At 37.6% G+C, this 27,832-nt stretch overlaps 1 protein-coding gene and 1 long non-coding RNA gene across 4 annotated transcripts in view; one reads left to right on the forward strand and one right to left on the reverse strand.

Moving 5' to 3' along the window:
- The window catches only part of SYNPO2 (synaptopodin 2), a 74,626-nt gene that overhangs the window by 966 nt on the left and 45,828 nt on the right, over positions 1-27,832 (forward strand). The gene's annotated exons all lie outside the window — the stretch shown is intronic.
- LOC130252427 (uncharacterized) lies at positions 1,168-9,634 on the reverse strand. The gene is made up of 3 exons (XR_008840354.1): positions 9,566-9,634; positions 2,732-2,847; positions 1,168-1,217 (listed from the first exon to the last, which is right to left on the reverse strand). It is a non-coding gene; the product is annotated as an uncharacterized LOC130252427 (long non-coding RNA).

The raw sequence follows: 27,832 nt of genomic DNA on the forward strand, positions 1-27,832 counted from the left end.
TCCCAACTTGCAGAAATTTCAAAAGTAGTTACTTTCAAAAGTAGTTTTGTTAAAAATCAGTGCTCACTCCAGTGTAGCAATGAAGATTTGTCACGGTTATTAAGGCTTATGTAACTGTATGCAGCTGCATTCTGTTCCCTTAGACAAGAGGGACAAGTTTTGTCCAGAGCTCTGACCTCAGCAAAATACCCCTGGCTGAAACAGTATGGGGACTGATCATCATCCCATGAGCTCTGCCTAGTTAAACTGAGCGAGAGAGTTTAAAAAGTATCTTGTCTCCTTCCAGTATCTTGGTAATGCAGTACACTGAGTATGTTGGTTTTATTTTGATATAGTATTTTAGATCAGTAGTTTAGTATTTAAATTTTAACTTTCTCAGGCTGTCAATACATTTGTTTATCAGTTAACTTTAATTTACTGTATCATTTAACTTTTTCACAAACAGCAGAAACAATAAATCTACCTCATTTTTTAGAAGAATATCCTTTTAGCTCCTCTGTTAAGAAAAGAACATCTTTCATTATTCTTTTCAGTTATTTCCAGCCTATCATATTAACCATATCCAGTAACAGAACTGTGATTTATTGAGGTCTGAATAATTTTTGTCATTCTTGTCAAGTTTTTTGTTCATTTTTCATTTTGCAAAACTTGAACATGTTCACTTTTTTTCCTACTGATGGGCAACTATTGCTGTGCAAGTAAAGCCCCTGATAACAGATGGCAGTGGACTCCTGCCATCTAGTGAAAACTTGTAGCTAGAACTTAAAAAATGGTGGGCAACGGTAAAAGGCAAGTGGCCTTGATTACATAAAATCAAAAGTAAAAACACAAGATTCTGAATAAAATTTAAAGGGTGGGTTGTTGGTTTGTTTTTGTTTTTTTTCATGTTCACATCCTAGGCTGGAGCACTTAAGTCTGGGTTCTCTAAAGGTTGGGACTTGAGATAGTTGTACCTTACTTCTAATGTATTTTTCAGTAATACACAGTATTACTGTGTATTCATTAATACACAGTATTTTCTAATGGGAAAATCCCTAGGAAAACATACTCACATTTAGAAAAATAATAATATGTATTTTTAGGAAAAAACTCACAGGTACAAGTTTATTTCTTGTAAAAGAAAGGAAAGGCTCCAGAGGGGTTGCTTACCTTTGTTAGAGCAGAGGGAGGGGCACTCAGGTTCTGGTCATGAGTGGAGAAGTGATTGTGATATAGATCTAAAGGGGATATGAAATGGAGGGAAATGAGATAATCCTATAAAACATATTAAGACACAAACTTCCCAAATTCACATTTACCTACTCTTTGATAAAGGAAACATACTGTTTTTAAAGCTGATGGAATAAGTCACTGCAGCTCACTGCCAGTAGCAGCTTTTACCAGTTTGTTTTATGCCTTTTAAAATAGCTTTATTACATTTATAAAGAATATGTAAACCATTCCCCCTCTGCCTAGCTCCTAAAGCATATATTCAAGCAGAATTTCCACTGAAATCCATGAGAGTTTTGCCTGGAGTATAAATTATTGTCTTCCATTACCATGCAAAGTGCTAATGGAGATATAAAGACAAACTTTTTACCAACAAATATCTCGGTACTTTTTCATAAGTACTTTTGCAGATGAAATAGGCAATTTTCATCAGCAAATAATTTTACAACCACTAAATTAGATTCAAGGCCATTTAGTGATTTGTTAGTGTAAGATTGCAACAAATGGATTTTTCTAAAGTCTGAGAAAGTACCATTCTTCTTGTCTATTTTAAACCCGTATTCAAAACATAAATTTGACTCATAATCTGTGGAGGCATAAGAAGTATATAACAATTCTCCTCTAAACCCTGGCTGTGTATACCATCTTACTTTGTGAAGTCAAATAATGTTGCAAATACTTCATAAAAACTTATTTTCAGATAAAGAGAATTTGCGTATTTTAGATGCTATGTCCAAAGACACACTGTGCTAAGAAGGTTATCTAATAAATGGATGTTATTATAAAAAAATAGTTTCATCATGAGTCCAAAGCTAAGGAAAATAGTGGTTGTGTGTACCCCTTCACTAAACCATGTCAGTGCTGTTTTCCCAATGGAGGAGATGGGAAATCTCAGTGTAGCAGTGACCCTAGAAGGATAAGTATTCAAGATATATAAAAGCTAAGCAGTACATGATGTCCTTTCTGTTTTACCATGAGATATATGAAAGAATATTTTTTAAAATTAATATCATTGTGGGCTTTTTTCTTGAAAATTTCTTTGCCGTTTTTAATTTAAAATATATACAAAATAATAGCTAATTTTCTGAACTAGCATTTGAAAGAAAGTCCTGTGAGTTTTTCTATTTATACTAAACAATATTTAACCGTAAAGTTATATCCTTTAAGAAGCATCTCTTTTGCACATGGTAATTTAAAGGAGTTCTCCTATAGATTATTTAGATATATATTCAACTGCAATGTGACTCTATTAAATTACCTTTGCAAGAGAGGTACGTTATTCTCAATGTATTTGTTACCTGCACCAAACAGTAATTTGATGAACTTATTGTTTGTATCTGTCAAAGTCTTGGTAATTCAAGTTTGGGAACTTACCCAAATAGTTCCAATATTTAAGGAGGCAAGTTGCATGACTCAGACCTATAAGTGTTTCAAAGGAAATCCAGATCAGTGTCCCAAAAGTAAAAATGAACAGATGCTTACAAGGAAACTTCTGCTACTGCTTCCCAAATTGTAGCTTTACCTTTGGCTCAGTAATGGCATGTGGCAGATGGCTGCCTGGTCATTTTAGACTTGTGCCCTTGTCCATCAACACTCAGATTTCAAGTCTCAGTTTCATCATTTTGGATTCATTGGAACCTGAAACAGAAAGTGAAACTCAAACAACCTGACCCAACAGTGAAAAGTAATGTCTGAATCTGATTACTTTATACTGGATGTAAACAGAGGTGGGCTGTGTAGTGGTAGTTTGGCTTTTTCTCTGCATTTATCCAAAATACTTGACACATATACAACAACCCCAAGAGGTTTTCATCAAGTTGACCTTTACACTTTGTCTAGCAGAAAAAAAATAAGGGGTGAGACATGTTAGCACAGTCCACAGAAGACATCACAGCTGCTGGATTGAAGGAAACCTTTTAAAGTTGTTGACATGTTCTTACATTGTCTTCTCTGGCAAATGCTCACAAATGCTCACTTACCTGCTCATTGGGGCAGGTAAATGAGGTTAGTGAAAGCAGGATCCTCCTCTCCACCAGTGTTTGGAACTGCAGTTCTCAGAGAGCTGGGTGAAGGCTCAGCACTGGGCTAACACGACCCTGCTGATACTGCCTCGTTTGTATCACTTGACATTTCAAGTAGGATTTGAACACAACTTTATGCAATAGCAGTCAGCAGGACAAGCCATGTTTAAAACATGCTAGTTGAACTTTGGCAGCAAAGGAGGGGAGTTTAGAGTCAACCTACATGATTTTAAACACAACTTGCCTTACTTGGCCTGTATTTAAAACTGTTTATTTAAATTTGCTGGCTAATACATTTCCAAACATAGTTTGTTTTTGCAGCCTGGACAGACTCTTATTCTCAAATTCACCCTTCGGACCATCTGACACAGCTGGTATTTGCTGATATTCGGAAAACCCTGTAAGGCTTATTTACATGTTCTTTCACACAGGGAGTTATGTGGAAGACTGTGGGTTTATCTACCTTTTCTGGAGATGATTTTGACTGTGTTACAAGCCTTGACCCAATTTTATAACCAATACATTTTTTGCATGTGTTTAGATGACATAGTTGAGCCTTTATTTAAGTGAATTATGAAACTTCCATTGACAGACTGGAAGAAGCTGGGTTTTATGGAGCTTAAGTCAATTTATTTTGCAAAACACAGTAACAAAGTAAGGTTCCCCAAATCTAGCTAAAATAGACCACTGCTAAATAACTGTTCTGAAAAATCTGCCTGTGCTAGTTGGAAAAATAATGAAGAAAAAAATTCATATACCTTAACCACCAAAGGTTTACATGTTCTTCTAAAGGTTAGGGCTCTGTGTTCCCTTTCAAGCTTTGGCATTCCAGCCATTGTGCCAGTGGAAATGTTTAGCACTGGAGTCCCATCTAGCTGTTTAAAAGCTGCAGGCTGAACTGGCACATGAGTGTATACCCCATTTTGGATATACAGGACTACATACCAAGCTGTTTTTGGCATGATTCCCACAGTATTTAGGCAAACACAAGCATGTTTTGGATACATGGTATTATTCATTTTGCTTGCTTCCAACTGATGCTTTTCCAACTCTCACGCTAGGCGAGTTTTCAATGGAATAGAATGAACACCATAATTCACACTGATTTAAGCTAAACAAACTAAAAAAACCAAACAGTGTATTCCTACTAAATTAGATTAGCTGTTTTGTTTAGAGCTTTGCTTCATTTTGTAGTTTCTTTGCTGGAAGCATTTAAAATACACTGCAAGACATTATTACTTGTCATTGTTCTGTATTTTCTGCCATTGCATTCTTATTGTGAATGTGAATGTAACAGTAAGACTTCTGGCCGAGTTCACATTAAAATATCACAACAGGAAATGTTATTTACAGAGTCCTCTAGGATTGTGTCAGATTGTTTAAAAGGACACAGCTAACAATTTATGCATATCATGGAAGGCTTTTCTTTCAAATGCAGAACTCGGTGTTCTTCCTATTTGCAGCAGAAATATTTAGAGCAGAAATTACTTTAAGGGACCACATTTCATAAGTTAAGTGCTTAGCACTCTATAAAGAGAGAAGGATTAGCAGAGATAGCTTCAGGTTTGAGAGAAATAATTCTGTGCATGGAATTAGCTACGGACAGAAATTATAACATTTAGATTGCAACCAGTACTCACGAGCACTGTTCATTGGCTGGAACAAAACTGGCAGTAAAAAAACTCCTGGATATCAGCTTGAAGGTTTTAAGTTTCAAACCTAATGTACACAAGTTACACAGTGAATTTTTTCCCCCCTTTTCTGTAATTTATCCCATCTGCACCATTTCATTAGAATCTGTAGGCCATAGTCAGTGGGAATTTTATTATCAGACTAACATACATTTAGACTGGAACACTTCAGTGTGCACCAAAATCAAAGTGCTGTGTTTAGGTTACTTGCCAATACAACCTGGTGTAGAGCATGAAGGCCAAAAATCTTCAAAGCACCTCAGGACCTTGCTCTCAGTGCAGAGCTAAGAACAGTGAAAAGTGGCTGCCTTATTTCTGGCTATGTGGAAGGTAAATTCTAACAAAAATCTGGTTCTAAGCGCACCAGAGAAAAAAGGCTTAAACCCTGAGCCCTCTGTGATGTTCTGCAGTCCTGGACACAGCACGGACCGTCCCTCCCTTAATTAGCAGGGAAGCTGTCTGCAAGTTGTTGTTCTACTTTACAGAAATATATTTTTGAATCCTTTAAGTCTCTTTCTTTGTTGCACATCTCCTTCCTACATCTGGGACTGGGCACTGAATGCATGGGTAACCTTTTGCTTCAGAAGAGTTATGTCATCCTGGACTGAGTAGCTGTGGAGTCATTATTTTATGAACTTGCCCTTTTATAAGTATATTTTAGAAATATGGTCCTATTTAAGAAACTGGATGCTTTGGGTTTTGAAGGCATGTTTTATATTACAATTCATTAGCAGATGAACTGGTGATGGGTCAAAACTATGAAGAAAGTAGATAAACTGTGGCGTTCTATACTGCTGGTTTCATTTGATATCTTCTCCATAGCATAAACATGCCACGTACGGCATAAATTGCTGCAATATTGGATTTCTGGAAGGTTTCTAAAATAAAAACAATGTAAGACACTATTTGCCCATTGTGGCTTTTTACAGTAACAGAAAGAAAAGCAAACAGAATGAGAGGAGAGCATAATTTAATAAGACTAAATTTGCCCTTCCTAGTACTCTCTGCCTAATACAGGAATTTCAGGAGCTGCTTGTTGCGTGAAGGCAAAGGTGGCAAAGCTGAAGCTCTGTTTTAAAAACCTAACATCTGAAATTGCAATAAAGGAAGACTTAACAGAGGAGTTACTCTTTTTCCCCATGAACTCATTGGAAGTTTTGCCATTGACTTCAAAGGGCAAAAGATTTAGCCTTAGTATGTATTATATAGTGCAGATATTTAATTAGAAGCAGATATGAATAAAAATGCTCATTGGGAAGATCTATTTAGTACAGATTTCTGTGTCTAGCAGAAGTCATTCCCTTCTAAGGAATAAAAAACCACCTTAGACTTTGGGGGATTGTGATAACACGGTTATATAATGTTACTTTTATTCAAGTTATTTGGTAATTATTTGGTATATTTCTTTTCCAACCTGTCTTGGAAGTCTGTGTGAGGACAAAGATACTCACTTGAGCTGAAGGCATTTCAATCTGCTTATTTGTAAGAGAAAGACTGACATTACCAGAAACTAGAAGCCATTTATTAAAGGATTGATAACGTATCAGGGTAAGCTAAGGAAAAAAAATTGTACAGTGGACATATCCCTCTGTTGCAAATGTTTACTGGTTGAAGGCACTCCTTGTAACTGTCCTCTCACTTCCTTTAGCTCTGCAAACAGACTGACCTGTGTTGGCTGAATGGTATTCCCTAAACAATTTAGACTTCAGGGCTTTGCTAACTCACCTCATTTTGCCTGACAGCTCAGGCAACAGTCCTAGGAGCAGTTTATCTGTCAGATTTGAAGTGCAGAAACCCCCAGGTTAGGAGAGGAAGGAGGAAAGGGAGAGAAGTGCCAGGCAGCTGGGGGTGACACTCTTCCAGCAGTTTAACTGGCATCCCATTGGAAAGGCTCTAGGGGTCCTGCTAGGAATCTGTAAGAAAAGCATCTCCAAGGAGAACAGTGATTGCAATTGTCTATACCTGTGTAAGAGAAGGTGAGGGGCATTGTGTCATGAGTTCTAACAGCTTTACTCATCTAACAGCTCTATTACCACCATGGAAACAGTCATCTCTCTATTTACCTCTCTAAATCCTCTCTTCTCTGCCAGGAATTCTTGCTCTCCTTTCTCTTGTCATTCTCACTGTAGTACTTCTATTTAAATACACAAGTACAGTACTTACTTACACAGTAAGTAGTTTCAGTGAATTCACTGCAAATTGTGGGCAAAAATGCCTCCTTCAAACCTTGTTATTTGGTTAGAATAGTGCCCATCACTTCCACTGAACTTGCTTTGGACTGAAAGAAATACAGGAAACTTTCTACTTTCTTGAACTCTCTCAGGATAGAATTCTCTGAACTAATAGAGCTTAACAGATGTGTCTGGAATAGAGTGATCAGCATTTTGTTCCACAAATTACATTTTCTATTTTGCAGAGATCACTTCAAAGGCCAGCTGCCATAAGCCACTGATTTAATTACAGAGGATGCATATGGAAGTAATCTGAAAGGGATAAATAGCTTTCTGTATTATCATATATTCATAATGATCTTTCTGCATGCTGAAATAATACTTGCAGGATGGATAGTGTAAGACTCGCTTGCAAAATCCTTCAAATTAGGAAAAGTTATCATTAGGCATGGGTGTTTTCAGCAAATTCCAACATGTGATACTATTTAATGCCTAAGATCCTCATGATGGAGCAGCTGTTAGACATCTTTCATAGAAAAAGAGACCAAAGTTTCAGAATTGTTGGCTTTGGGAAAAAAAAAAAAAGGATACCTAGGAAATTGGAAGTGGCTCACCTAAATTGTCAGTCAGTGGAATAAGTATATTAGCATTATCAATATAAAATAAGCCATGCAAAAAAGTGGAGAGTTTCATTATAGAATACATAGTAAGATACATAATTAGCTCTTGAAACAAAATTTTAGTATTAAAATTACCATATGGTATTCATACTATTAGTCTAAGTCAGTCTTCAGATGCATTATACATTTTTGGGGTATCTGAGGGAAGGTACCTGACATTTGAAAACCACAACTAGGGCACTGTTTCCTTTGGAGCCCCCCACTCCCTTTGGTAAGTGAATTAGCAGTGTGACTTTATGCCCACTTCAAATAATCACCTTTTCATGATACTGACATTATTGATTATCACTAGATGGTGCTCTTCACAATCCCCAAAATCATAGGTAAGTGAATGTAAAGACAGTTCTACCTTGGAGAAGTTTTGGTTGAAAGGTTTAATGTGTTCTTACTGAAGCTGAAAGTATCGTTCAGCTCAGTTCCTCTCAGACCCCATAATTTTGAAGTGCAATATTAATGCCCTCAGGAAAACTTGTATGTAAACCAAGTCAAGAATCACAGAATATCAAATTAATCAAAATCATAACATCAAATCAGTAATTCCAAATCTTCTTTTCCTTTCTGCTTGCTATTCCATGCACACAAATAAAATTTAATCCCCTTAAGGAGGGCTCCATAAATTTGTGCTAGGGTTTGACTTCTGGTTTCACAATACTATAGTTAGGACAAATTTTGATCTTAGAAAAAAATCTGACTAAAAAATATTTCAGTAGTATTTCAGAAGAAAGAAGCAATTGTAATCCTTTAAAGAGAAAACAGAAGTATTTCTGCACCTGACACCATATTATGAACATTAAATATTAACATTACACACAATTATTGATTACATGCAGTGAAATAATAATTAAAAAGAGTATTGAAAATATTATCTCAAACCTCAGTTTCTTGCAGCCCAATATGACGACAGCCTGAGCAGACAGGGCTGGGAGCCCTGGAGGTGTAAGAACTCTCCCACGTCTTGTATCCAATTTAAATCAAATTTTGAGCTATATTAAAATGGTGTTTTTAATAAATTCCTCATTATCCTTTCTCTGCCCTCACTTTTAGTCATGACTTCAGTCTGTAACTCTAGTTTTTCATTTTAATAATTTGATGAAGAATAGACTAACATGAAGTACACCAAATCCAAGACTACATCATTGACCAGCCATGGTGTTGGAAATCTACCTGAGTTTTGCAGCTTAAGCCCATTTTTACTCAACTAGTTTAAAATTAACAGATCAGTAGTACAGGTGTGATGTAACTAAACTTTTCATGGTCGAATCTTTATTTCAAGGACCCTGATGCAGCTCCTAAATGTGGTACATTTTTAAGTAATTTACCAGATCCCCAGGACAATTTTACCAAAGCATTTCTGAGTTAATGGCATAATTTGTGACTATAGAAGGGGTTTGACTTTACAAACTCTTGTTATGCTGTTTCAGTTTTCTTCCTCTATATTTATGGGAACACTGAGAAGCAATCTAATGAATCTTAATGTAGTGGGAGGCCCTGAATGCCTCTTTTTCTACACTGGCAACAACAGTACAAAGGCTACAATAATTAAGCCTGAGGAGGTAGTTATGGTTGTGGCCTGTCATTTTTTTAGAGTTACACTGTGAACAAACAGAGCACTGAAATGCATGGCCTGAGAACAATAGTGCCCAGCCCCGTACCAGCCTTCTGGGTCACTCACTGCTTGTTTGCTTCCAGGCCTGATTTGCATAAGAGGACTGGAAAAGTTGCAGAGGCTGGGAATTAGCACAAATTGATAGGGGATGCTAATTGACTCAGGCAAAAACTAAAGATGCACTGACCTGTTCAAATCAGACTTGCATCCAGGCCTCTGGATTCCTGCATCATCCAGTGCTGGAGAATTAAACCCTGGCACGGTTCATCAGCTGCTGGGCCCTGGGATAAAAATAGGCAGGCAGAAAGGGGATCATGTTTTAGCATAATCAGCTGAAACTGAAAAGGGTGGGGAGGAACCCTTCCTCTTATGGAAAATGCTTTCTCTTTGGATGTTTCAGGTGTTGCTGTAGGGAACAGCATGGCAATCGAGCTCACCTAACACGAGAACCAAACCAAATCTTTCCCCAAAACCTTTTGCTGCTCTAGACCCAAATACTTTTCTAAAGGTTGAAAAATACTCATTGTTCCGTGTCTGTGGGCAGGTGTGTTCCATCAAGAGCAAGAAACATGATTTATTTCAGTGACTGGATCAAATGTGCTGGATGCAGACCCAGTGATTCACAGCTGGAGGAGGTACCTATTGCCTCAGCCCTATGCAGTGCCTCTCTTCTCTGATAATAACCAAAAAGCTTCTTCCAATACCTTTCCATTAGATCATTATGAGAAGAAAGGATATGCTATGAAATCCACTCTGCTTTAAGAGGTCTGTAGTACTACAGAAAGCAGTGTTCACCCATGGGGATTCACATAATCTCATGCTAGACCTGTATGTCCCTTAAAGCAGAAATTATTCTTATGCCCAAGTGAGTTTAGTTTCATTTAAAAGTTTTCATGAACTTTTGTGGATTTCTTCAGTTCTACATTTGCAAGATACTCTCAGGCCAGATGATATTTTCATGTGATTTGGTTTCTTTTGGCCCTTTAACTTGGCTCACACAGGTCTTGTGTACCTCTAGTTTCTCCATTATTTTAACACACTTAGTCACACCCTAAAGCAGTATCTCAAATACAGACCCTGACACAACTGCACTTGGCTGGTTTTGACTCTTTCTCCCATGCTGAGAGAATGTACAATCCTCTCTGACACAGTGACATCAGGCTGCTTTCACTGTGTTTTTTCCAATTAATTGTATAAGTTAATAAGAAAAAGGTAAGTTTCAGGGCAAAATAATAAAGAGCAAAGGAAACTGGACACTGATTCTGGCACTGAATTTAATTTATGGAGGTGCTGGCCTGTGACATCTTTTTAAAGACTACGTAATCCTTAAAAAGTGTGCTTCCCAGAGAAACTTGAGGAGATACTAGCAGTTCATACAATAGGAGTTTTCCCTCAAAATTACATTAGTAAGAGGTGTCAGCAAAGTCTTCTGAGGCAATCTGAGTCAGTTGACAATCTTTCAGGTGAAAAAGAGCACTCTACATATTCACATTCCTATTCAGTTGTTTAAAAGGTCACTCCTGATCTTCAGTCAGTTTTTAAATGACTCCTTACATCACCAGCATGCTGAAAACTGTGTCTGACTGAAAGGGTTTCTTAAAAAGCTAAAATCAGTGCTTTGAGATAAGGAGCTACACAACCTATCAATTCTTAATGCACGTAATTGGAATTGTTGGGAAGCACTTGCTCAGGAAACAAACACAAAATTGTGGAACCAATTCACATGAATGTCTTTTCAATTTATAACTGTGCCTTCACAAGTCCCTCCTGGCTTCTACTCCTTTTGTTCGGTGCTTGGCATTTGGAAAAATGCCACATATCAGGGCTGACTTTGACATCACCAGGGGCTTCCTTACACCCTTTGGAAAAATCACCCGTGAATACCATGCTGTCATAGTGCCAGATGTTCCTTCAGACTGCTTTTTTTTTTTTTTTTTTTTTTTTTTTTTTTTTTTTTTTTTTTCACAAATAAGCTCAGAAAGCATCACAGTGCATATGTGAGGAGAAGGTAGCAATGTCCATTGCCTCTTCTTCTTTAAAGTTCATATTTGACCTTTGCTGGGAGTTGATGCTCTTTCCATAGTGAACAGTCACATGGAGGATTTTGGATCTGTAGCTGCCAGAGTCTTCATTTCAGAAGTACTTGAAAAAGATGCCTCTTAATTTAATACAAAGTGCAGTTATTTGTTGATTTCCTATGCAGCTTCCAGTCTAAAAATCAAGTGATGAGGATCTGGCACAGTTTAGGATTTGAACATACCAAGGTTACAACAATGCAACCAAGTCAGATGCATCATTTAATAGCTGAGAAACATGCAGGACATCTTGGAAAAAAGTTGTAGCAACATAACCACACAAAATGAAAAGGGATGCTGCTATCCTACAGAAATACAAGTAGGGCTATCTGAAATCTTTATATGGCCATGTTGGGGTGAAATCCGATGGCAAGCAGGTATTTTATGGCCATGTGTTAATCTTCTTGAGCAGGATGGGTTACTAAATTAAATCCTCAAAATGAGCAGCTCTTTCATGTGCATTTATATTTTCCAGATGTTTGATACAATCAAGATTATCCTGTTCATTTGCATGTGCTTGTTTCTTTTGTTGTTATTTTTAGAAAATTCTTTTAAATTATTAACATCTGAGTAAGATTTGAAGATATTATTTATTTTAGTCTCATAGCATTTTCACGTTATCTTTCTTAATCCTTACTTCTCTTATTTAAAGTTTTGGAAGAGACCAGGATTTAATTTAAACTAATTAAGCGAGTAGGAATTTTGTCCTATGTTTCACTCATTTGAGGGATTCAGCAATATCAGTGATACTTATCTGTCATATTTAGCAGTATGGTTTTATAAAAATTAAATATTCGCTAAAAATAAAAGCTGTGCCTCAACACAAACAGTACCACTTCAAATGGTGATGTTTTTCAAGGTCCTTGCTCCTTGACAGACCCAGTGTTGCAGAAAGTCAGCACTGTGTGTTCAGCACGTGGCCATTCCCCGCTGAGTGATCTTGGCAAGAAATGTGCACCTGGAGGTTCTGACCCTCTGCAGGAATTTCACTTCTAAGAAGAGTTTTAAACTAAACTTCTATCTCATGTCTATGATCTCATGGCATCAGTTACCCTGCAGCCCTTTCCCCTGTGCAGGGTTTGTTAGGAAAACATTACTTCAGCTCCCAGAAGGAGCACATGGGGCTGCTCTTGCTGTAGGATCGATGAATTTTGTGAATGTGTGGGCTGCAGCCTCCTGTCTATGGAACTGCATCCTTGACTTAGCAAATGTCTTAAAGCTGGCACACATCTTGGACAAAGATCATCAAAGTACTTCAGGATCTATCTGGGATTTGAGAGATCCCATATTACGTTTGTGTTAATACATAAAAATAATTCAAAGGAAGAAAATTAAATAAAATCATAAAAAAGGCATGCCAAAGGTCTGCTTGAAACAATACTCCAGCTTCTTAAATTAAGAATTGTCAAAAATGGCAGCATTGAAAACAACCCCAACTGGCTCCTTCCCAAGCTCCATGCCTTTTGGATTTCCTTGAAAATTCAATCTTTACAGTTTCTGAATAATGCAACTATTGTAATTCAAGGACGCTCCCCTGCTGGTTTTGATTAATTTATTTTAACAACACAGAAAAAGTCTGCTGTAGCTCCTCTGGTAATATAAATCCCTGTTACAAAGGATTCTGTTGTCTCCACCTCTCTAATAAATGACAGTGTCAGGGGTTCAGAGCTAAATGGATGGCAATACAACTTTAACAATTCATCTCCGCTCGTGTGTCTGAATTAATATCAGGTTTTTTTCCCCTTCAACCTTTAACTAATTTATAACTCCATTCTTACCTTCCTATATAAGCGACAGATCCAGTGAAATAAAAACAACTGTGGCTATCTGCCCAACTTTTTAAAACTTACTGTGAGTCTCATGACAAATGCAACTTTCCTTGCAGTACCAGCTGCCAGAATCTGGTTCTTACCTGAGTTCCAGCTTTCATTAAAATTAGAATACATTTCTGGATGTCCTGGATTGCAAAGCGATCCCATCCCCAAGGGAGAAAAAACCCCAAGTAATCCCAAGTTTGTGATATTTTAATCTTTTCTCATGTGGTAGTAGAGAAACTGGTATTTGCTGGTTGCAGGTCTACTGGAATAAGCTTGGCAGGCCCACAGTCTGAGAACAAAATATCTGCTACAGTTTCTTTTTTATGGACAAAAATTGAGTAGCACAACAAAGCTGCTATTAAAATAACAGTGGCTTTCAGAGGCTGCAGAGACTGTCACAGCAAATAATGTCATGCAGATATTTTCCCAAATTCTAAGAGCATGTGAGTTCTCTAGCGTTCAAGCAGTATGATTCTTTTTGGGTATCATACAGCTCTTTAAAAGAAATTGCTGTTAGCTTACTTATACAATTACATACTCTTGAACTGTTTTCATGTCACATAAATATTAAATACTCCTTTGTTTAAACTAATTGATTTAAAAATATTAAATAAAAGGAAATCAAACAATTTTCAAGCTGTTCCTTATAGATTTCTTGTAAACTTGCTGCTCATTTGACATGTTGCATGTGTCATTTCGACAATGCCCCTATGTGTGAGAGTATATCCAGATGCTTTAAGCTAACATTAAACAATGTTCTATAGCTAGGACTGTTTTTGTAGTCCAAATAAAGTAGGTAGTGTTTTTATAACTATCAATTCTTGGGTTATGGAGAATGTCTTCAAATAGAAATAGAAAGAGGTTTATCTTTACAAACAGGTCTCATTCCCTTAAAAGGAAGTTGTTTCTTTTTTCTTCTGCTTCTTTGGAGAACTGACTACAAACTGGGAATGGTTATTGTATGACTCATTTGGGAAGAATAGCTACAGTGTAAAAAGTTCATAAGGGATTTTAATAAAACCAAACCAAATTATCTTCTGTTTTGGGCATGATAAGGATACTTTTAAAGAGCAAAATATGAAGTTTTTCAGAATGCTGTAAGTCATACTAATACTGTAGTGTTTTGAAGGGAAGGGGGAAAATGTCAGGAAAAACTAAAACATTTTCCCCTAGTTTCAGTTCTATAGATAAGACAGAAATTCCCTTTCTTAAGGAAATTTTAATTTACTTTATTCTGATCTGGTCTAGTCTGGCAGTGAGCTTCTGCATGCACCAGGCAAATCACTGACTGCCAAAACCAGACATTGAGCTTGGGAACAACCCCTTAGTGAGATACACACAGATAATTGGATTTTCCTACTGCAGCCCATGTACTTCGGGTACTTGGAAATTCCCCCAGACCCCAATGCTATCAGTTAAACTGTTAAAAATTGTAACATTATTCCAATAAAACCACATTAATGCTATGCACAGTAGAGACTGCAAATGCTACAAGTAAGTATTATTGTATTACTCCCTGCAATGCCATAAATGCCTTCCCTGCAATGCCATAAAGGATACAATAGTAAATTTAGGATAGAAAAATTTCTATTGTTTACAATTCAGCACCCTTTCCTTACAGCCCCATCTTAGTTTCTACAGTTTTAAAATGAAATCATGTCTTCACCATGCCACTTACAGTTCTGCTTCTCTTTGTGTTGCAACACTTGAGTATCCTGCCTTTCAGGGGGAGGAACTGGGGTTATGTCTCATAAAGCAAAGTTTTAACAGGGTTTGTGATCTGTTCATCTTAGAAACATGCACTGAAAAAGTGCAGCTAGCTCATGCAGTAGATGGGTGAGGGATACTGACTGTTGAGCAAGTGTTCCATGCAAAACATAGAAAAATGCAAATTTTTTTCAAGTTCAGCACTAGCTGCTTGCATAAGGCTTATCTAGCAAGAGAATTTTATAAAATTTTTACTTTCTTCCTCCTTAGTGTATATGCAATGTAAAGGAATTTGCTGCATTTGTCCTTTGTAGTCAAGGCACATTCCTTTAAATTTCAGACTATTATGTGGTTTTCTGTTTGAAAGCTCATGTCCAATGTTGTCCATTTACATGAAGTTTCCCAAAGTGCTAGTAGGACTTTTTTTTATTATTTTCTCGTGCTTGAAGCACTATGAAACTTTTCCCTGAGTGTTTCTCCTAAGATTTGTCCAACTGAGGCTGAAGTTAATAGAAAGTGACCACATGATTTCAATGGGAGTTTCACATTTGGAAAGCAAAATCATGGCTTTATTTTGGCAAGAGTGTTGATGTATCTGAACTCCCATTCCTAAGAATTTTACAGGAAAATGCTGAACATTTCAAATTGCCATGAGGTTAACTGCATTTGAATCTTCTGAATATATCTAGAATGTCCTGTACCCTTCAAGCTAAGTTTTAAAAGAAAATGCTTCAAAACCCTCTTCACCCCACTTCCAGCTTGCTCATGTTGGACCATTTGGGAATGTCTTGGCCAAACAAGGTTCATGGATGTGTCACAAGCACTCAGCTCTTTCTGCAAACCCAGAAATAATGACTCTATGCTTTGCAGTCTAGCCCAGGTTTTACAGCAGAGCTCAGACATGCACTGCTGTTGCTTTATGAGGTACCTTTGGTGATGGGAGATCTACAGGCACAGCCATAATTTATTACTGCAGTAGATTGTGGATAGACAAATTATAGAATTCGGATATTTTAATAGATTTTATATATATATATATATATATATATATATATATATATATATATATATATATATATATATATATATATATATATATATATATATATATATATATATATATATATAGTAGATATCACATTTTAAAAAAAGGTGTGAGTGAAACTATTGCTGCTGCTGCTACTGTCCCAAAGTGCTGTTCATTGTGGGGACCTAGAATGTTGCTGTTTGGGAAGAGTCCTGCTGCTGGGAATGGGAGGCTCCTCCTTGACAATAGGCTGGATAGTGCTCTGCCTGGTAATGAGGGGAGTGATATTTCAGCAGACTGCAAAAGAGAGCCTGTGCCTCTTTTAAAGGCCTGCCCTGGACCTGGTTGCCAGGGAGCTGCGGGAGGGTGAAGGCTGGCAGCAGACAGGGAAATAATTCAGCTGAACTCAATTAGAGTGCATCAGTAGAACTAAGTGAACTATTAAAATAAACAGTTTCCCTAAATCAGAAAGGGTTATGGAGCCTTTGCAGATTTCTTTGTACCATATTGAGCTCCAATTACAGAAAATGGAACCTTTACAGATTTCTTTACTCCATATTGAGCTATTAATGCTTTCTAACTGCATTGCACAATTGCCAGTGTGCTGAGGACATGATTGTGTCTAGGACCCACCTGGGGCCCTCTGACATGGGTCATTTTTCAGGATCCACAGCAGGCAGAGATTCTGCAAGGCACTGCTTTCCCCACAGAGACTGAGAAGCTGCTGGCTTGATCTGTGGGTCAAAGGGAGCCATAAGTAACAGCATGAGAGAACAGGACTGTGAGCAAACCCTTCCTTCCCCCTTCTGCTGAGGATTTCTGCTGAACACCTGCAGAGAGGGCAATGGTTCCTCTGCTAGAATGACTCCAGATTTTCCAAATGTCCTGATCAAACCACTGGCCAGAATATAACCCTAATCAAGCAGAAACAACCCAACACTTTACTAATGCCTTCGGATATCCTGGATCAATTTTCCTCTAAGTGCTACCTAATTGATTTAATGAGAGAGATTTTCTTGATTTAAAAGGAAGCATCCTGAGTATTTCCTGGACTGTAGATTTAATTTGTTTGGCACTGGTATAGGTATTCATCAGCAAGCAAACACCTAGTTTAATTTATAACAGCCATTGCACTTCATACTAAAGCCAGAGTGAGTGTGAGAAAGTGCTGCTTGCAGTTGAGACTATAGACTAACAGTGGGCTCTTTTGAGAAATACAGGAGTGCATTTCCCTACTGCTTGGACATCCTTGATGGTAGATTTTGCAGATACTTGTGTCTTAGTGAAAAATCAAAGAGAAAAAACATAGTAATACAGAGCAATAGCTATAAGAAGAGCATATACTGCAAGAGATTGCTAGGTCATATATTCAGGGGAATAATACAATGTCCAGTAGAGACAACAGAAATACTTACAAGAGTTGAATATCTCAAATTATGATTTTCTGCCTAAAAGGAAAAAAAGGATAATGAAGATAAACACAAGTTAATGATGAGAAATAAAGGAAACAATCTTATAAAAAATAATACAGCAGGAAGCAGCACATACGTTGTATATGGAAAAAAAAGGACTCCAAAGAAAGTGTAGTGATAGTCCATAAAAATGTTACCTCAAACTGCTGTGGAATTTGAAGTTGAGCTCCCATTTCCTTCAAAGGTTGAAAATCAAAAGTTTCTGCAAAGCAGCCTTCTCAAAGTTTGCAAAGGCCAATGGTTTAGTTTATATTTTTCTTACTGCAAAGCAAATGACTGACAGAGGTCAAGCATACAGTTTGAAAGTTAAGTCCTTTCCCCAAGTCCCTTTCCTGTTTCTGCCTCCCCTTATTGTTCCACTCTCTTGGTTTCCGAGTTCTCCTATGCATTAGTTGGCAGCCTCAGCTCATAGCCACACAAATTTACACACAGCACCACCAGAATTCCAACCTGGTGTATTTTGAAAGCTTAAATTTAAACCAAATCTTATGGAAGAAAACTTATCAGATACTTTTGCTGGAGGAAAATCTTCATGCTCACAATATAAAATATCTTTTGCCTGCTTTTTTGCACTCAGAAGCAAAAACCTAAATTGTTTGAAAGATTTTTTTTTTCTCCATGTAATACCTTTTTTGGTTATGGACTAGTGGTGCTGACAAATATCCAGCTCTTGCCAGGAGATAAAATACTAAATGTCAATCTTGTCCATTTTTGACAGCACACATGGATGATATGGCCACAGCTGTGAAACAACATTTTTAGCATGCTCCTTAGAATATCTAAAACCAAAACTGCAAAAGAAAGTACAGCCAGTTTCAAACCCTGTTGTATAACTGCAATAATTACTTCTGAAAGAAAATAGCCTGATGCACAGAACAAGGGTGACAACAGGTTCTATTAATCAAAATGCACTCCAAAGGAGCCAAAGATGGAGTCCAAACCAAAAAGTCATAAATATTATTCAAACTTCCTATCTTGACCCATTTGAAACTCCTGCAATGTGAGTGAGAAGTCTGTTATATTTTATGCTTATATATTTTAAGGCAGTTGGATACCAGGACCTAATTCTTACTGGGCCCAAAACTGCTCCAGCAAACTCATTTTAGAAACGTAAAGTTTAGTTTTCACATTGATGTGATCAGCAGAACTGATTAATGGCAATGCAGCATGCTGAAGGGCTCCATTGGAAGAGCTGGTTCCAGCAATTATTGAGGGGCAGGGATGAGTTATGAATTCACACAGAACAATCCCACATTACAGGCCAGGGCCTAAACTCACAAGTCAGCTTTTTCTGGAGGTATTTAGGACTTGGGTTTCCAGCTACTGCTCTTACCTGCAAATCTGCCTTTATCACATCTGAGTTGTTAAGTTTTTGAGTTCTGAGCACATTTTGCAGTCAGAGCCTCATCTAATGTCTCGCTGTCCCTCATCCCCCTGCAGGCTCTGACACCCATAGTGTGCTCCTCTGATTTCCTTTTGCACACAACTTCCACCCTTAAATTATCCACTCCTAAATTACCTTGGTTTAAAAAACTGTCTTCAAATATCTTGCATTGCTTAATCTAACCTAACTCCTAAACTGGGCCCCATTGTCTTCCACTCTCTCCTTGGTTTTCTGGTCCTTTTCCTCTATATCCTTCCATACAGATCAACTACATCAATTCTAACATCAGCTGGGGTGTTAGGATTGTCTTTTTGGTCATTTCTACCAGGAGAAACAGCTCCACTTTGCTTCCCCCTGTTTCATGGCATATACATGTCCTTCCTGACATTTCTCAATCCTTCATCTTCAGCTGTTTTAAGGAAGGGAGCTCAACAGGCATGTTTGAAATAAATCATTCCAGGTAAAGGTACTGGGAAGCCAGTGATGAACACAACAGTTCAGTCTGGGGTTTTGAGAGCTATCAAACAGGGAAGAACAGTAACTCAAATGTGTTAACTGCTTCACTACAAACACTGTGTGCACAAGAAGATGTAAATGATGATGACAGTAGATTAAACTTGGTTCACAAGCATTCAAACATACTCAGTATGACATTCTTTTTCATTTATGCAGCTGAGCAAATTTACTTCAGCCAGTAGGTGGGGGGGTCTAAGAAAACTGTTTAGACTATAGAACAAGACATCTGTACAGCTGAGAGAGCTTTGAAGATGCCAAATTTATTAGGGGATTTTTATCTTTCAATAAGGTTAAGACTCTTCTAGAAAAATCCTAATATTACTTCTACTCCTCACACCAGAAATAAACCCCAAATTAAAACACCAGCAGTCATGTAAGAATTTTTATGGCCCTCTAGATAGGGTGTTGCAAAACAGAACAGTATACAAATGAAATAGTTTACATGTTATGCATTCAAACAACCATCAGCCAAACACATCTCTTAAAGTGTTGATATGAAATACAGAAGTTGCCAATTCCCAGCAAAAATCACCTGTAGATCTTTGCAAATAGCAACATCCTATTACAGGGTGCTATTACTATTATGCTTCAGTATTTAACTAGGCTTGGCAGGCAGAAGGAAAAACAAAAATATACTCACATTCTGGCAACCTACTGCATGCTGAATTTTAGAGCATTAGGCCATGTAACCATCTTGTCCTATTTAGGAAATTTTTTTGTCTAGATTTCTTTCTTTGGGTTCGATAATGTAACTGCAAGCTGATCCAAAATGACAGTTCATTCCAAGTGCAGTAGGAGAATACAGACACAGATGCTTGTCCATAAGGAGCATTGCAAAGGATCTCTTAGGCTCCTAAAGGAAGAAGTCTGCTGCTAGCCCCTTTCAGGCAGAATTTGCTAGTATTGCTGATTTGCTACATTTGTACACAAAGTAGTAAGGTACAGCATATCAAATTTTCATACAACACAAATGATCTAAGCATGAAACTTGGGAAGACTGGATTGTATTGAAAGTTTGAGTGAAAAAAGTAACAGTTCCTCTTGTGCAGCTAAATTTGGAAAACAAGAGACCCCAGGTGTGTTCTGCAGTGGTTTATGGGCTTCTTTAGGAACATTATGCTACTCAGTACAAGTTAGGCCACACTATCCCATTCCTCAACAGTGGGCATTATAGCTCATTTGCTAAGTAAGTGGAAACTGGGAAACTGCTATTTTCCCTTTATTTTCTTTGTCCCCTGCATTACATAAATCTAAATTTTCAATTTAAAATGACTAGAGATTCAAATTCAAATGGACCTAGATGTGCAACTATCTTTTGGCCACATCTAGACAATTGCTTTGCCCTCTCCTTTTATGCTAGTCCTTCATCATTAAGTCTTTTGTGTCAAGAGAGATAACTGGAAATTTCAGGCTTCCAGTTCTCTGTTCAAACTTGCTTTTGAATCTCTGAAGATGCAAGGGGTAAGGCACGTTGGAATTTCTTTATAAAGCCCTACTGGTAGCTGTGCTGTTAGATCTCCCGTGGCCACTGTGGGGGAGATGGCTCCAGTCCCCGTGGAGACATCCAACAATCCTCCTTCCTAAGTAACTGGACACAGTAGACATTGGTGCAGCCTCACACAGAGGGTTGTCATATGTTATTGCAGTTTTATCTTTGAGCTTTTTCTCCTCGGATAAGTTCATTTTTTCAATCTTAACATGAATTTGACATGATTTTTGGCAGAAAAACAAGGCTAGTTCTCTGCCAGAAAAGCCCAGGATAAATGTGTCAGGACCTATTTCCATCTCCTTATTTAAGTCTTCCAGAACAACGTTTAAACCCTTCTCCTCACCCAGAACTATGCCTACCTTGAAGGCTTTGTTTATTTCTACTCAGGATAGCTAGGCAACAAGGGAACAAGTACCCATGACCTGGTAAAACTGCATTGTATTAAGCTGTGTCCAAATCTTTTTTAATGTCAAGAGATTAAATCAAATGCAAAACCTAGATCAAAACCACGGAGCTGTGGGTTTCTAATGTTATCTTCATCTCTTTTTTTTTCAAAAAATTAATACTGCTACCACCCAGCATCACTGACAGAAACAACTGTGGCTTTAACTTCTGATCCAAATCCTGCAGACCCTTGGTGCACTGAAGATGCAGTTTTGATGAATCTTTGTCTCCTCCCTATTAGAGTGCAATGCATCACGACCTCTGAAATACCCAAAATGAGCTCTTGCCAGAGGAAGGTGTGGTACCTGATGAGCTGTGGCCCTGCAAAGGGCTCTGGCATATGACAGAGCCAGGCACAGTGTGAAGTCTGTCAGGCTGAGCGTGAGGCAGGTTTGTCTGCCCCTCTATCCCAGTCTGGGAACTAGGAGTACTGGGGAGCACTTGGAGCTGCTTGGACGTGTTCATTCAGGTGGAGCCAGATTTATGAGCCCAAGCTCAGGGTTGGGGCTGCAGCCAGCAGAGGCAAGGAGGATGCTGCAGCCAGTTGTGGGAGCACGGTGAAATGGATAAAATAGAGAACAAATCTGGCCAACTTTTTTCAAGTGTGGCTTGGCCTCAGAACTGCTCAGAATCATTACTGTGTAATATATTAGATGTGCCTGAACAAGTTAAATTTCTCATTTTCTTGGACAATGAAACAATATTCCTTCTTTTCTATACTATAAATTACTGTAAAATACAAATTGAGATATCCTGTTGATATGTGGGTTTTCTTTCTGGTTTTGTTTGGTTTGGTTGTTATGCCTGGTTTCTAACAAAGCATAACTTTCAGTGCACGTTCATGTCAGCAATGGCCTTATTTGAAACAGCAGTTCTTCTCAAGGTGCCTCGCAGGGTGATGACCCTTAATTCCAGGCATCCCAGCTTTGATTAAAACCACATGAAACAAGTTCATCTTTGTAACCCTGCACTAGTGGATCGCCTGCTTTCCTCAAACACACAAAAAGCCTGTATTAAAACTACCCTAACTCATCTTTATGTTGGTCACATTTTCTTAAACCTTGTCTGTCTCCCACAGTTTGAGCTCTGAACAATTATTACAACCACAGGCATTCCTCCTGAATGAGGAGCAGAGTCATTTTCATTTTAAATCCAAGAACAAACCCATCTTTTCCTATAAGACAAGATTTCCTGTTCTGTCCTTCTACAGAAGTAAACTTGTATAGGATTATAAGAAGATGAAATCATGTACTTCAAGTCAGTGGCTATTCCTGTCCCTCCCAAAAGTAGCTGGCTGGAATGGTGAGGAAAAGGAAAAGAAAGGAACATAGAATGCAAGAGCAAACCCACAAAGCTCTTTGGGGAATTGAAAACTTTTAAAAAGGGGAAAATAGTAGGCAACACACAACTACCACCACCAGTAACTGCAAAATCCTTAAAGAGGAGCTTTGAGGAACTGCTACGGTTTTATTTCCTATTTTAAGACAAGAACAACAAATATGATACTGGGCTTTTCAACACAAGCCAAACTATGTTCACATTCACATTTTCACAGTGACACAGGGCACCTAAATCCAACAAAGACCACCCTTTCTGAAGTCTCTTTCCCTCTGAGCAATCACTACCCTCATTACTGCTGTTTTCATTTTGGGGTCAAAAATCCTGTTGGTTTGGTCCCTGTCTTTCTCTCTAGGCTTTCACAGAGGGTTTGTGAAAAGCTGGTATGATCTTTCATAATCATAGTTTTGTGATTTTCATTTGAATACCCACACCCTTTTCTTCCCTTCTAAAGCAGCTGCTCTGATCATACAAGCCTTGTACCAATTCAAGTTTTTACAACTGCACTGGAGATGCTTCAATCCAATCAGACACTTATGGAAGTTGATTAATAATGACAGTTTTACTGCTCCTATCCACATAAACGTCTTTTTATCCACCTTTTCTCTTCCTGGGGCAAAAAAAGGTCCCACCTGGCATTTTAACAGACAAATAAATGTAGCATTTCCAAAGTGTCAGCAGATCCCCAACTCCATCACCACTGTTCAACACTTTCAATAGGAATCCAAAGTGATTATAAAAGATACTAAATACTGTGTGAATGATCCTCTAATATGATATCATCTAATTTCTAAAATCTAGTTGTTGTTTCTGGCTTCTGATTAACAAACTAATGCTGATTGCTTTTTTTTTTTAGAGCACCATACAATGTTATGTGCTTTTCTGACTTTCACAGTATATCCATTGCAATAATAAGCCATTTCTAAACCAGTGTAGATTAATTACAGCAAAGTAAAATCTCATGCTCTGAATATATTAAGCACGGCTACAGAAATTATCTTAAGCACTTGCTCACAAAAGTTGTAAAACTTCTCCTTAAATAAGGAAATGCAGACAGAAGATTTAATTGATGAAACACCAGAAACTTTCTGATTTACCTTCTGTCCATAGGTGTGTTGATGTTTTCTCAAGGTTGTGAAGTACTAATTATTTCCAAGGCGAAAAGCAAATTTCTCATATAGTAAATCCTAAGCATAAAGCAGCCACTAGAGATAAAATACTTTGTGAAAAATCAGTTTATGCTCTAACAGCTCAGATTTTGGCTGCAGAAATACTTCTGTTCATTGAATTATGAGACAGGAACCCTTTATGAACCCCAGAAAGTAATTCAGCCTTACTAATTTCCCATCAGAGCTTGCAATCTTGCCTAAATATTAAATCTCAGATTTTAAAAAAAGTTTAAAAGAACTTTAAAAACAGAAGAGTAATTGAATACTGCTTTTTAAATTGTGGTTTCACTTTCTGTAGGAAGCAAATGTTCCTGTGGGGATGACCTGAAGAAATGCCAAATATCCATAACAGACTTTCAGCACAGCATTTCATAGAGTAGTGCAAACCTTTTCATAAATAAGCAAGCTTGGAGGAGCTTAGCTCAGTTTCAAATAAGCATGAAATTGCTTTGTTGTTTCTTCAGTTTTCATGTGGAACTAAGTGAAACAGAACAATTTTAACAGAATTTTGCAAGGAGACTTGCATTAGTTCATTTTAATTCAATTACCAACCATATAAGCTGTTTACATGGACATACCCAGAGAAAGCAAAATTTAAGTTTTCACAGCCGTGCTTGGGACTCTGAAACGTGAAGCTATAAAAACCACATACTTCAGAGTTTATAATTAAATTAAGGACAAGTGTCATCCCTACCTCCCTCTTTTAAACATCTGTAAAAAATAAAGCTAATTTATCACAGGATTTGATCTCTTAAACCTTAGGGTCAGTTATGCTTATAGAACAAGCATCTTTGCACCAGCTATATGCAGAGCAATTGTAAAATGTACAGACAGCAATATGTGCTTGTAATCTGTAGATACAAATAAGCAACCAACAAAACATGGAGCATTATGCTGTGCTAATGTAATGAGGGGCAAGGTTTCTCCAAAAATCTTGGAAGCTGTGTTTTTCAGATCTTTTGGGACTGAACCTATAACTCATAAACACTGATTCCTATCTATTCTCTCAGCCAGAAGTGGCACATGATGTGCACTAACAATAGTCATAACCCACCAGAGTGCTCAAGCACATAATTTGTATAAATATGCATCATTAATTTATACAAGAGCTATCTGCTTAGGCTCAGAATAAAGCTGATACAGCTGGCTGAGCCACAGCACTCAGAACTGTTACACAGTTACAGTCCTGCAATGAAACATAAAATAGAGCCAACAGAAGTAAAAGTGTCTTTATAAGGATTCTATTGCCACAAAACTGGTGGTTTTTCTAAGCCCATATGAAACTCTACAAATAAATGTTAGATTTGCTATAGTATTTGCTATACTGGTCCAGAGAGAAAATCCTTTCAGCATCTAAAACACACAGATCTTTTATTTTCCTTTTGAGAATCATAATTTGAGTTCTATCTTTAACCTACTAAAGTGATTTCAAGTGTCAAACCTCTGTCTGTATACTAAAGAATAGGCCAGAATAGAAAGCACACAGCAGCCTCACACAGGCCATTGGGGAAATGCTAACAACAATGCAAAAGGTAAGTTTCTGCAGCTAAAACCTGGAGCCAGACAGGTGCAAATGTTTTGTTTCCACTGCTGTGAGTTTAGGTATCCACTCATAGGATTTATAAATGGATATGTGGAAAAATAATTATGCCAGCAAAATTTTTTGTGTAGACATAGTCCAAACTGAATAAATCAACTGCCTGGAGACACTGCTCAGAGAACACTCTTCTCCCATCTTCTAGAACACACGTAGACATGATTGTTTTCTTTTTTTCTTTTTTTTTTTTTTTGGTTTCTAGGAGATCTAAGTTGAATAATTAAAAAAAAAAAGGTATCACGTTGAATATGCAAAGAGATTACGAGATATCTTGGGAAGGAATGTATCCACATGAAAAATAAACATAGAAAAAGAGGAGAACAGAGCTGAGTGAAGCAATTTTTAGAAGCAGGAGTCCATAGTGTGTTGGTAAAAATATACAATGATAAAATTGTAAGAGTTAATAATCTTAGTCTTGAACAGAGAAAAAAAAAAAAAGAGATAAAAAGCCTGAGTCTTGTTAAACATTAGAAGTGTAATACAGATGTAAAGCACAAAAAATTATTGCTCTCATCTCACACACGTATCGCTTTCTACAGAGTTCAGGCAGTGCCTTTACATCAAAGAGAGCTGGAATGAAGCCTGGTTTGGCAGCCTGGTGCCTGGCTGAGCCTGAGCTCCCTGTGGATTTGTACAAGTGCTACAGCCCAGAGCTGGGCTGGCATGGTCTGCCTGCCAATCCTCAGTTTATCTCTTAGGGTAGCAAGGATGGAAACTGAAGGGCTGGGCTTGAGCAGAAGCTCAGCAGTGCCTTGCACACACAGGCTGTAAAGCACTGCTGAGGATATAAATCCAGACAATCCTTCCAGAGGACCTTGCACCACTGATGTTTCCAAAGCTGAGCAGCAGAAGGGCAGAGTTACAGAGGAAAATACACACAGCAAGTAACTGCAGTTGGTTTAGCATAGAAAATTGTCAGGGTGGAAGCTGAAACAAAAGTTTGGAAAGAAGAGTTTATAGTCTATAAATGGAATGTGAAACTGCTGTACAAGGGGTGGATTCTGTTCCAACTGTAGCCATTGCAAGCTCTCCCCTGTACTGTATGTCTATTCATACCTGATTTGTCTAAAGAGAAAAAAATATTAAGGAGAAAAAAATCCCCCAAAACCACTAGTGTACAAAATTACTTTAAAGTTTTCCAACTTGCATCTGTCTTTAACACGATTTATTGATTCCCCTGCTATTTAGCTTCAGTACTCCACAAGGAACCAGGCTTCCAAACTAACTGGGTCCCATTTATTTGTGACATATCTAGACACCAGCTTCTTGAGGATCTTGTCTCCTTGCTCAGTTTCCCTGGTACACATACTACTGAGATGCATTCAGTGCAGTTTTCTTACTGAAAGAACACATTTCTTTTAACAGTTCTCATAGCTACTTTCATCTTTTTGTGGAGAATATTAAGGATAGTAAACAGCACTCTCTCACACCAGAATATGAGCAGTTTTGATTGGAATTAGTATATAATTTTCTGGCCAGCTTTGGAAGAATCAGCACTGAGTCAGGTCCAACTACAAGCAGATTTGCTGGAAGCATTTTCTTTTCAGCAACAGCATTAGTCATCTGAAAATGTGTGTGGGTGTCCATGCACTTATATTTTTCTATACTTAATAAAGGAGCTCTCCCTGATAGCTTTAAGCTGCAATATTCAGGCAAAAATGCCAATAAATATCTTTATCATCAGTGTGTTGCCTGACAAGGGAATTATGTAGGATGGGCAGCACTGTTAAGACCATCCACCATAATTATAGGACATTAAACTATGTGTTCAATATTTATATCTGTTTACCTTAAGAGCACATCACAAAAAAAGCTATTTGAGGACAAGATATGGTCTGGGGAAAAAAATAACTTACTTTGCCATTAAACAAAAACAACAATCTAACCTGTTTAAAACAGTTGATTCAAGTACACATAAAATGTGATAGCCACAGTCTGTGGAAAAAGGGATAACTCTAAAAATAATCTCTTAAATCTGCTTTATTTTGAGAGTTCAGGATATGAAGAAATTCATATTAATAACATCCTTTGAAAAAAAAAGAAAATATAGAGACCATGAGGCACATGGGATTGCCGTGACTCTAAGTTTATATTTTAGGATAATGCTCTCCAAAGACTCTTTGAACATTTCCTTGCTTGGCTTTTTTACAGTAAGTATGCAGTGAGATTTCAGGCTGACCTTTAGCTTTTGGAAATCCCTGAGTCTGTGCTTGCAGAGCAAGCCTGCACATTTCAGCTCAACAGAAGAAGGAAAAACAGCAAGGAATGTTTTGTTATGGGATAGACTAATTTCTTTTAAACAAAGGAAACACTGCTGATTCAACAAAATACAGCTAGAGATGTGTTAAGTGGAAAGTAGGAGAAATGTTTGATCTGGCAAGCAAAGTTTAAGTATGGGGACATTTTTCTACAGCTGGTT

This window comes from Oenanthe melanoleuca, chromosome 4 (assembly GCF_029582105.1).
Source record: "Oenanthe melanoleuca isolate GR-GAL-2019-014 chromosome 4, OMel1.0, whole genome shotgun sequence".
Classification (NCBI taxonomy): domain Eukaryota; kingdom Metazoa; phylum Chordata; class Aves; order Passeriformes; family Muscicapidae; genus Oenanthe; species Oenanthe melanoleuca.